This window comes from Pteropus alecto, unplaced genomic scaffold (assembly GCF_000325575.1).
Source record: "Pteropus alecto unplaced genomic scaffold, ASM32557v1 scaffold175, whole genome shotgun sequence".
In the NCBI taxonomy this organism is placed as follows: Eukaryota; Metazoa; Chordata; class Mammalia; order Chiroptera; family Pteropodidae; genus Pteropus; species Pteropus alecto.
In genome coordinates, this window is record NW_006437739.1 from 728,712 (window position 1) to 741,627 (window position 12,916).

The window sequence follows — 12,916 nt, forward strand, 5'->3', positions numbered from 1 at the left end:
GAGTTCTTCTCTTTTAAACCTGAACAGATGCCAGCCCTCCTCAGAGGAAAGGTCTAAAGCCCCTCGATGAGTGTAGTAGTCAACAGAAGCCTGGTTCCAAATGACGACAAGAAAATGCATGCAGTTACATTGGCTTCTGGTGGCTATCTGTTTAAAAATAGAGATTACTTTTACTTGAAAGTATAGTCTTCATTAGTACATTTATTTTATTGGAGTTCTATATGCAAAGTACTATGTGTATATTTCCAAATAATAATATAATAATTATTCCTTTGACTTCTCTAAAGCTGTAAAAAGGAAAAGTCCTACTGTTGAGTTATCAAACTCTCTTTCTTTAAAAGTCCAAAACTGACTTGTGAAGTCTACTCATTGGTTTTTCTATAATTACAATTCACTGTTTTTTTTTCCTTTATTCTACAGAAAAAGTTTACCTAAAATTTTCCTATGTATTTCCAAAATACAAAAGGATCTTGTTTTTGTACTATTCTCATATTCATATAATGGACCTATTTTATGAGTAAAGTCACTTTCTAATTTCCTTCTTGATTATTGCTGCTACATAGCAAAAAGCTGTATAGTATGGTTATGGATTATATAGAAATCAGTGTTTAAATATATCTCAAATACAACCAATATTAATATCTGATTTGAAAATTCAGTTTAATTAGAATACAAAATTTAAATATATTTTGAGATTATGTTCAGATGGTGAGGTAAATTATCTCATTTATGCCCTGTTAAATAATACTTGATTAAGAAAGGATAACATAGAATACCAATGCTAAAAAAAAAAGAATACCAGTACTAATTGTAATACATACCTGACTTAGCGCCTTCAACATTTCAGCTCCAATACCTAGACCTTTTAAATAGATAATGTAAAATAAAAAAAGTACAAGTTGAAAAATTCTACTCAACAAGTTATTTTAGTTTTAAAAAAATGAAATGTAAAACTCTATATCTAGTTATACATTATTTTTAAAATGTATTTTTATTTTTAATAATTTATTCATTTTTCAATTACTGTTGACATATAATACGTATTCTTAATAACCTTGTATTGACATTAAACTCATGAATGTTTTTCCTTTTTCCTAATTGGAATGTGGTTCCAAAGGTGATGGAAAAGATTTTATATTTAGCTTAAATATTAAGGAAGAAGAAACGAGTCTCTGTCACTATCATTTTATCACAGAATATATTTCTTATTCATTTCTAGATAAACAAACCCAAAATGTAAAAGCGTTGTTTAAAGGTAAAAACATAGCTATGATAGCTTGGCTTATTCAAGCTTGGTGGGAACTAATAATTTTTTTTTTTAAATCTGTAATTGAATCTTTACTATATGCAAGGAGGATAATTAGGACAGTGATCAGGCTCATGAAATAGAAATGAGTTACATAAACTAACTTATATACCATATTTATACTAAAGCACTATCTCCTTAATTTATAAAGTATAACACTATAAGTGTAGCTTGACCTTGGTAAGCTTGTGTGACATAAAAGTCCTCTAAGTAAAGTAACTTGCCAATCCAGGAGTTGTATGTAAAGTAGTACATGGCAAATCCAATGGTCACTTTGCCTAGGAAGAGAGAAGAGAGGGCACAAAGAGGTTAGTGCTTTGAATCTTAGAATATTTTTTCCTCTGAAATGGAATATCTTTGGTGTTTTTTAACTATTAAAGTAGTAAAAGCCCAGTGGACAAAATTTCAAGCAATACAGAAATGTATATACATGGATGGACCTCGAGATAATTATGCTAAGCGAAATAAGCCAGACAGAAAAAGTTGAAAATCACATGATATCACTTATATGTGGAATCTAAACCTAAAAACAAATGAGTCTACGGCCATACTCCCCTGAACAATCCCTATTCTGTCTGATCTCGGAAGCTAAGCAGGGTCAGGCCTGGTTAGTACTTGGATGGGAGACCACCTAGGAAGACCAGGTGCTGTAGGCATAAAAAATTAAAAAGAAAAATAAGGGATTGTAAGCTGACAAGGTCCTTACAATGTGTGGGATCAACCAAGGGTTGCATCGCCTAAAAAAAAATTAAATAAAAATAAAAAAAACGAACAGTGCAAATATACAGAGACTCGTGGACATGGACAATAGACTAGTGGTTACCAGAGGATGGGGCGGGAAGGGCTGACAGTGGGGAGGTAGATGGGATAAAAGGGGTCAAATATGTGATGACAGAAATCTAACTATGGGAGGTGAACACAATGTAAATATGTATATGCCTTATGTTAAAATGTATAACTGAAACACTGAATTTCATTAACCAATGTCACCATAAAAAATAATTTAAAAAATTTATGCTGTAGAAGGCTTAAGTCCCTTATAATACAACCTTTAAGAGATAAGCCATCTTTTAACAGTGTGGAATATATTCTTTCAAAATTTGTTCTATGCATATACAAACATAAGTACATACCACACATTCTCTTTTTCAAAAAACAAAACTATGTATTAACACTCCTCTGCTTAATAATAATTATATCTTATCAAACTATTTTGTTTTCAGGGTAGATAAAACATACTCCAGATTAAATTGGAGGAAGAGGATTTATTTTACCTGGTTTTTGTTGACTGTGTACTTCCGCAATCAGGCAGTAGAAAAGGGGATCGTCCCCAAAGCCATCCCTGAGTAAATCTGAAATATTAGTTCACATACAATATGTTAGAAAGTTTACAGTAAAGAGAAGGAAGGTGATAGAGTAGGTAGAAGCAGGAATTCATCTTGTCATGTGTACCAGAATTGTACTGGCAAAAACCATCTGAAGTGAATATTTTGGAGCTCTAGAGTTTATTTGAACTCTTGCAACTTCCAGAGGACAGGTTGGCTGGTAAATTGCAGTTTATTTTAGTCAAATTCAGCCATCAGCCCTGTAACAGCTTCCAAAGCTTCCACTCCCCACCTCAAGGCAGGCAGCTGTGGAGACCAAGCTGATTTTCTGGAGTGGTTTGCTAGAACCAGGGTAGGCAATAAGAAACTCACCCTAGAAATATTGGAGTTCTGTGTTCTGATCATGGATTGCTGCTCTGAATGCTGACATGAGGGCTTGGAGGTTGGCCACCATTTCTTGAACCTCTACCAACTAAAGCAGTTTCCAAGATATCTAAAGGAGTTGCACCTGTTTTGTTAGACCTTCAAAAACAACCATGTATACAGGAGAATCTAGAAAGCCATCATGTTTGACCAAGGAAAGACACAGACTTAGAATAGGCCTCAGAACATATTAAACATTCAACTCAGGCTGATCTTTGACACAAAGACAACCTATAGTAATAAAAAAGCCACCCCTGGAGAAGAGAGAATTCGATTTCCAGAGTTAACATATTGTAAATTTCAAATGTCCAGTTTTTATCAACAACAAAATTACAAGAGATACAAAGAAATTGGAAAGTATGGCCCATTCAAAGGCACAGAATAACAGAACACACCTGAAGAAGTCCATGTCAGATTTACTACACAAAGATTTTAAAACAACTGTCTTAAAGGTGCTCAAAGAGCTAATGGAGGACATGCACAAAAACAGGAAAAATATGTATGAACAAAATAAAAATATCAGTACATAAATAGAAATTATAAAATGAACCCTCACCAAAATATGCTAAAGCTGAAAAGTATAATAACAAATGAAAAATGCACTATAGAGGTTCAAAAATAGAATTTAGCAAATAGAATAAAGAATCAGTGAACTTAAAGATGAGACACTTGAAATTATCAATTGAGGAACAAAAAGAAAAAGATGAAAAGTAAACAGCCTCAGGGATCTGTGGAACACCATCAAGTGAACCAACATACACATGGGACTCTCAGAAGGAAAGAGAGAAAAAGGGAGAAAATATTTAAAGAAGTAATGGCTGAAATTTTCCCAAATTCGATGCAATACACGCATCTACAAATCCAAGAAGCTCAAAAAATACCAAGTAGAATAAGCCCCAAAAGATCAACACCAAGACACATTATAATCAAACTGCTGAAACCCAAAGACAAAGCAAAAATCTTGAAAGCAGCAAGAAAGAAGTAACTCATCATGTACAATGGATCTTCGATAGGATTATCATTTGATTTCTCATCAGAAACCTTGGAGGCCAGAAGGTAGTGGGTTGATATATTCAAAATGCTGGGGGGAGGGAGAACCTGTCAACTAAGAATTCTGTATACACCAAAACTGTCCTTCAAAAATGAGGGTGAAATTAAGACATCCTCATATGCCTCCTCCCTAAAAAAAACTAAGAGAGTTCATTTTCACTAGACCTGCCCTGCATAAAATGCTAAAAGGAGGCCTTCAGGTTGAAATGAAAAGATGCTAGATAGTAACTCAAAGTCACATAAAGAAATAAAAGTAAAGGTACCCAGTTAAAGGTTAATGTGTGGGCAATTATAATAACTAATACTTTAATTTCTATTTTCTGCATGATTTAAAAGACTGCATAAAATAAGTTATTAATTTATGTTATTAGGCACACAATATATAAAGATGTAATCTGACATCAATAACTCAAAAGAGGAGAAATGGAGATGTGTAGGTTTTGTATGCTATTGAAGTTATGCTGATATAAATTGAAATTAGATTGTTACAACTTTAGAATGTTAAATGTAATCCCCATGATAACCACAAATAAAATGTCTATAAAATATATACCTAAGGGAATGAGAAGGAAATCAAAATATTTCACTATAAAAATCAACACAAAAGAAGTTAGCAATGGAGGAAATGAGGGACGAAAAAGCTGTATGGCACATAGAAATCAAATAGCAAAATGGCAGAAGTCCCTCATCAGTAATTACTTAAAGTGTAAATGGATTAAGTGCTCTAAGTAAAAGCAGAGATTAGCAGAATGGATTAAAAAACACATGATCCAACTTATGCTGTATAAGAGACTCACTTTGAATTAAAAAGAAAAAAAGTCAAATGATGGAAAAAATATTTTATGCAAATAATAACCAAAAGAGAGCTCGAGTGGCTATATCAATATCAGACAAAATATACTTTAAGTAAAATACTGTTATAAGAGAAAAAGGACATTATGTAAAGAAAAGGGTCCATTCACCAAGAAGATGAAACATTTACATACATTAATACACCAAACATTACAACTCCAAAATATATGAAGCATATATACATATATTTGAATTTGACAGGATGAAGATAGAGGCAGCTCTACAATAAAAGGAAACTTCAATACTTCAATTTGAATAATATATTGAACAACTGGGCAGAAGAAAAACAATAAGTTGTTTAATAATGCTATAGATCAATTGGATCTACCAGAAATATACAACTCTGCCTAACAACAACATAATTCACATTTTTTCAAATGCACATGGAACATTCTCTGGGATAGACTATATCTTAAGCCAGAAAGCAAGTTTTAAGAAATTTTAAAAGACCGAAATACAAAGTATCTTTTCCAATCACAATAGAATAAAACTAGAAATCAACACCAGAAGGAAACTAAGAAATTCACAAATACAATTAACTCTTAAACAGCCAATGGGTCAAAGAAAAAAAATCATAAGAGAAATTAGAAAACACAAGATGCGTGAAAATGAAAACACAACCTATGAAACTTATGAAATGCAGTGAAAGCAATTCTCAGGGGGAAGCTTATAGCTGCAAATGCCTACATTTAAAAAAAAAGAGTAAAAAAGATCTCAAGGAATAACCTAATCTTACCCCTTAAGGAACTAGAAAAAGGAGCAAACAGCCCAAAGCTAGCAGAAGGAAGGTAATGATAAAGATAGAATATAAACAAAATAGAGGATAGAAATACAATAGAGAAAAAAAATCAATGAAACCAAAAGTTCATTCTTTGAAAAGATCAACAAATTGACAGACTGAAAAAGATGTAAAAGAGAAGGTGCAAATAATTAAAATAAAAAAATGAAACAACACTACTACTGACCTTACAGGGATAAAAGGGATTATAAGTAAATACTATAAATTGTACACTAACAAATTAGATAACCTAAAAGAAATGAACAAATTCTTTGAAACTTACGAATTACCTAAACTAATTCAATTAGAAATAAAATCTGAGCAGACCTGTAACAAGTAAAGAGTTTGAATGAGTAATCAAAAATCTCCCAACAAAGAAAAGTCAGAGACCACCAAATGATTTCACTGGGGAAGTCTACCAAACATTTAAAGAAGAATAACAGCAATCCTCAAATTCTTCCCAAAAAATTGAAGAGGAGGTAACATCTCCTAACTCATTCTATGAAGTCAGAGTTCTAATACCAAAGACAAATAAAGACACTGTAAGAATCAAATTACAGAACAATATTCCTTATTAATATAGATGCAAAAATCCTCAACAAAGTATTAGTAAATTGAACCTAATATATTAAAAGGATCATTCACCATGATTAAGAGTGATTTATCCTAGGAATAAAAGGATGTTTCAACATAAGAAAATCAATCAATATAATACATCTGGTTAACAGAACAAAGGGAAAAAAATCTTGTGACCAATTTAATTAATGTAGAAAAGGCATTTGACAAAACAAAACACCTTGTCGTGATAAAAGTCCTCAGAAACCTAGGTATAGAGGGAAATTCCTTAACATAGAAAAAAAAAAAAACAGTTAACTTCATACAAGACAAGGATGTCACTTTCACCACTGCTTTTCAACATTGAACTAAAAGTTATAGCCAAAGCTATTAGACAAGAAAAAGAAATACAAGCCGTCCAAATTAGAAAGAGAGGGGTAAAATGATGTCTATTCATACATGACATGATCCTATAGAGAAAATCCCAAAGAATCCAAAAGAAAGCTACTAGAGCTAATAAGTGAATTCAGCAAAGACATAGGCTACATGATCAACAAACAAACATCAAGTTTATTTTCTATACGACAGTGCAGAACAAACCAAAAAGTAAATTAAGAAAACAATTCCATTCGCAATAGCCCCTAAAATAATTAAATACCTAGCAATAAATCTAACCAGGGAAGTGAAATACTTGCATACCGAAAACAATAAAACATTGCGGAAATAAATTAAAGAAAACTTAAATCAAAAGACATCTTGTATTCATAGGCAAGACTTAACATTGTTAAGATGTCGGTACTACCTATAATGATCTAAAGATTCAGTGCAATGACTAGCAAAATTCCAACATCCCTTTTTAAAGAAGTAGTAAAGCTGATCTTCAAATTCATTTGGAATTCCAAGTATATAATTTTATATGCTTTAATCATCTCTTGGTGTTCATATTTCCTGCCTAAAAAATTCTAGTTTATCATAAAACACTAGCTTATCCTATTAATATTTCTGGCTATCAAAAATGTAATAAATATCTTGAAAATAGTTTGTCATTTTTTCTTTTATCCATTTCATCCTATCAAGATACTATCAACATATTGAGAATTAAATTATACTTTCTTTAACCAATTACACTTCCCATTCTACACTGTAAAATTAGTTAAAGTCTACTGCAGTTGTAAAGATTTAAGTTCTTAAATGAAAATTTCATACTAAAAATGGGAAAATATAATATAGTGGAGCACTGACAAAGCTATCAAACTTACGTCCTGTACATTTAGATATTATTAATGACATTATCTTTGTGTGCCAAGGACAGCAGCTTCCAAATATCTAGGTTCAAGAATGTGCATACATTAATGTATGTGCATACATTATGCGAGTTTCTTTTCTAACTCTGAAAATACCATAAAACATCTTACCCATTGCTGTTAACTTCACTGCATCTAGCTTATTTTCACAGGCAGCCAATTCCTGTCAAGTAGAAAATAAAAAAAAAAAAATTTAGTTTATAGTTTAGTAATGAATTCTTAAGATAATAATCATGAATTTTTTATTGAGCATTTATTAACATATGATGTCCTGGGCAGTATTAAGGGTGAGTTAGACTTAACCCCAGTCTTCTAGAAACTTAAAATCCAAAATAGCACATGGAACAAAAGAATATATAGAGAGATAAGATTAATGTTGATAACTCACTCATATTAAAGTCAGTTATCCAAGTAACTAGCTTTCAATGTAACCAGAAATGAGAAAATAAAGCCAAAGAGGTTTCTGAGCATTCAAGGTAGTTGTCACAAAGTCTACGTATTACAAATCTCATAGACTTCACAAAAAGTCTGTCATGTTGCCTGTAAGATGTTTTTCCCAGTTTGTACTTTTTTTGACTTTTTACCATATCATTTTTTACATATTCAAATTAATTATGGTTTGTATCTCATGCTTTGAAAGACATCTCTTTCAGATTATGAAAATAGTCACTATTGTTCTCCTAATTTTTTTTAATTTTATTTTTCCAGTTTTATTGAGATATAATTGACATATAACATTGTATTAGTCCAAGGTGTACAACATGATGATTTGATATATGTATATATTGGGAAATGATTACAATAAGTTTAGTTAACATCAATCATCTCATATAGTTGTAATTTTTTTCTTCTCGTAATGAGAACTTTTAAGGTCTCTCAGCAACTTCCCAACATACAATATAGTGTTGTTAACTATAGTTACGCTGTACATTAAATCCCTAGAACTGGAAGTTTTTATCTTTTGACCACCTTTACCATCTCCCCCACCGACACCTCCAACTTTAAGCAAACACCAGTCTGTCTTAAGCTAAATTAATAATTTATTAATTACATTTTTTGGCGTAAGAAGTGAGGTAAGATTTCACTTTTATCTTTTTCTCCTAATTATACCAACACCATTTATTGAATAACACATCTTTTATTAAGTGTTGACATAAAATGTCCCCTTTTCTTATATACATTATCTTACTTAAAAGAACTTTTGAACTCTCCATTCTGTTCCATTGATCTATCTCTGCATCTATGGTCATAGATTACCATATTATTTTAATTACAGTTCTATAATATCTGGTAGAGATTATCTCCCCTCACCTCTCTTCTTTGGAGAATTTTACTAGAAATACACGTTTATTCTTCCACATGAAAATTTAGGGATCTTGACTATAATTTCATTATATTTATAATGGATAAAAAACTTTTAAAGTATATAAAGAAGACAGTAAGGGCCAGACATTTAGAACATTGGTAAGAAATTTGGATTTTATTCTCAATGCAACCAGAGCCCAATGGAGTTTTGAGCATTTGGGCTGCTAGGTAGAACATCTTCCCTAAGACACTGTAAATTTCTTGAGGGCAGTGACTATAATAATCCTTTTTTCCTCTATAGTAGTGAGCACATGGGCTTCCCCTAATATGTACTCAATGTTTGTATAATGAACAAAAATCAGATATTAATAGTACACAGCACTTATCTGTGGATCATCAATGGTCCAAAACCACATTTTGAGAACCACCAAAATAAAAGACTTTAAATGGAAAGTTTGATAAGCAAGAAGTTATGGCCGTCTAGCTACGAAATGACTAGATCCCCAAATAATGTTATGGTGTGGAGATTATGAATAGGATAAAATGGGTGCATACAGAGGATACTTGGAAGAATTTAAGTGGTAGGACAGTAAATAAAACCTGCAAAATACTCAGCTAAGAAGTGAATTATTATGGTAAACTCTCATAAATTCCTTTGTGTCAACATCGCTAGCTATTAGAGAAATGCAAAGCAAAACCACAATGAGATATCATCTCACACCTGTTAGAATAGTTATAATCAACAGGACAAGTAATGACAAATATTGTAGAGGATGCGGAGAAAAAGGAACCCTCATACACTGCTGGTGGGAATGCAAATTGGTACAGCCACTATGGAAAACAGTGTGGAGTTTCCTCAAAAAAACTAAGAATTTATCTACCATATAATCCAGCAATTCCTCTACTGGATATTTACCCCCAAAACTTGAAAACCCATATCCGAAAAGATATTTGCACACCGATGTTCATAGCAGCACTATTCATAGTGGTCGGGACATGAAAGTAACTGAAGTGTCCTAAGATAGATGATTGGCTAAAGAAGCTGTGGCACATATATACAATGGAATAGTACTCATTCATAAGAAGAGATGAAATACTGCCATTTGTGACAACCTGGGTGGACCTCGAGATAATCATGCTAAGTGAAATCAGCCAGACAGAAAAAGTTTAAAATCACATATCACTTATATGTGGGACGTAAAGCTAAAAGCAACAAATGAACAGGACAAACAAACAGCGACACATGGACATGGACTATTGACTAGTGGTTACCAGAGGGTAGGGGGTGTAAGAGGAGGGGGGAGGTAGATGGGATAAAGGGGGTCAAATATGTGGTCAGAAAGAAATCTAACTATGGGAGGTGAGCACACAGTGTAAATATATATATGCCTTACTGTTAAAGTGTACAGCTAAAACTTATTGGATTTAGTTAACCAATATCACCATAATAAACAAACAAACAAACAAATAAGTTGAAAAAAATTCCCTTGCAGAGAGAACATTTTGCAAACTTAGCAATGAACAATAGTTAAGATATGTATTAGAGAGCATAAAGCTCAAAGTTGATTAATCATTACATTCATGTCTATTATGCAGAATAATAAATTTAGCTTTTCTACTATTTTTTATTATAAATATTCATTAAAATTATTCCAAGAAATGTATGGAACTTGAGACAAATTCAAAAGTAAGTGTGTTCAGGAACTCCACAGATATAGGTTCAATTGAAGTGAGAGGATCTAATAATGTATTTTTCCCTTGGTAATAGCAATGGGCACTGTTTGGAAAGAGAAGAAAGTAAGTTTTCTGGATAGAGAGAATCACTATCATTCAATAAATTTATTAATTACCACTCAGGTGTCAGATATTAAGCTACAAAAACTCTTTAAAATTATTTTCTACCTGGAAAATGTACTTCTGGAATAATTAACATGTTGGTCATAGTAATTTTTTTTTTAATAGAAAGCAGCAACTGGAGTGCATTTATTTATTTATGGGCCTGGCAGGCTGGGAGCAGAAAACAAAGGCACTGGGGCATGTGGGCCTGTTATGGCCTAGAGTTTGGCTGCCTGGGTGGTAACTGTGAACAGATGTACCAGGATACATAGAGACTGGAGTGATTCTCCCAGAACTTAAAGACAGGCACTTGAGGCATAGAAACAACACAAGTGTTGGACTTGGCACACATGTACTAGAAGGGTTATAGAGGGAGTGTGAGATGGATGTCCCGGTGGTGGGGTGATCCATGGAGCAGGAGGTGTTAAAGTGTCTTAGAGCCAGGAGTAACTTGGGTCATGGCATGTTAGGACACGTTAGGTCCTGGTTCTTTGTTAACTGAGAAGCTAGGTGCCAATGACTGGGAGAACAGAAAGGCCAGAGGGTCAGAAGGATCCATGAAGACAAGATTACAGACAGGATCAGCCCTGGGAGAGACTGAAGAGTACAAGGTGACTCTTATAGCAAGGAGATGCAGGGAGAGGTCTGGTGTTCTCATTCAGGAGTACATAGTCAGCTGCAGTCACTCCTGGATGTTCAACTGAATTTGTCCACTGCCATCTTTGTCAAGAGATTTGAAGACATGGAAAATGGTGTCCAGCCTGACCAGGCAGCTAATGAAGTTGTCAAAATCTATGTTCCGTCTCTCATCAAAGTAGTGTTGGATGATCATGTTGTAGAGTCACTAATTTACATGGAACTCTGCTGCCTCAAAGGTCCCTGGGAGTTCATTACTACCAATGATCTCTGAATAGTCAACAGCAAACTGTTTGTATAGGGCCTGCCACTTGTTCATATTGTTCTACAAATACCTGAATTCCTCAAAACCCAGCTTGCCTGTCCTGTCACTATCCATCATGGCCACCATGCTGCGACATGTGTCAATGCCAAAACCATCAATTTTCAGATCAGGGTGTCTGGTCATGACCTTGTTGAAAATGTTGTTGAATTCTGCGGCACGGACCTCCATGTCGTCTCCAGCCAGCTGGGCAAAGAGCCTCCAGAACTGCTGGACCTCCTTACTCCCATTTGTCTCAATGTTGGAGTAATGGGTGTGTGGGGACAGTTCCACCATCACCACCACCACCTCCAGCTCAATTGATCAGGCCTCTGATCGTGTTTCCCAGGACCCCGCCTCCCCCGCCCCCGCCACTGCTGCCCTTCAAGAACACGTTAATTAAGAACATGGCTCCGACTCAAGATTCTGTCTTTCGCACATCTGCCCACCAGTCTGCTTACATACACTGCTGCCGGTGGGCATAGTATTTTGATTGATGATCCAATCATGCAGATTAATGCTAGTTGGAGAAATGATGTGAGAACTTGCAGAGATAGAATAGTATGGAAGGCATAGAAGGATAAATAACTCAGTAATAACAGATCTGTAATGGCACCTAGCATTGTTTCAACAAAATGAATTGCACTGGAAAACTTTTTATTTTGTCTTTGTCTATTAAAACACATTCTCTGATTAAAGAGACAGAAACTTGGTCTGATTTTAATATATAATATAATATAATATAATATAATATATAACATATTATATATTTTATATATGTGAATATTTTCAGCCACATATTTACTCCATTAAAAATCTAAGCTACTGCTTTTATATGGAATTATTTAGGTTGTGCATCACATAAATGATTGTCTTGAGTGCTGCAGAACTTAAGCACAGTGATTGTGGCTATTAGGTTGTCCCCTTTACTGGACTAGAATCATTTTAGGAAAACCATTAAAATAAACTGTTAAATGAGAAATTTTTAACCTAACTCCTTGGACTCCTAGAGTCTGTCTATAGATGGGCTTCAGGAGTCAAAGAACTGTCTGAAATTGTATGAAAAATTTGTTGTGAATGAATATTGTTTTCTGGGCAGTCAATCATTAACTTCTGCAAGTAGATGTGGTCTTAAAAGTAACAGGATTTCTTACCCTAAAATCTTAACCATTATACCTGAAATTTTATCACTGACAGGCTATTCATTTGAGTTAAGCATTCCTGTCCTCTAAGATCCTCTTTTAA

The 12,916-nt window shown here is 33.6% G+C and overlaps 2 pseudogenes; one reads left to right on the forward strand and one right to left on the reverse strand.

The window, feature by feature from the left end:
* The first annotated feature begins 1,843 nt into the window (after positions 1-1,843).
* On the forward strand, positions 1,844-1,962 carry LOC112482034 (annotated as a pseudogene).
* Positions 1,963-10,421: 8,459 nt separating this feature from the next.
* On the reverse strand, positions 10,422-12,080 carry LOC112482024 (annotated as a pseudogene).
* Positions 12,081-12,916: the final 836 nt, after the last annotated feature.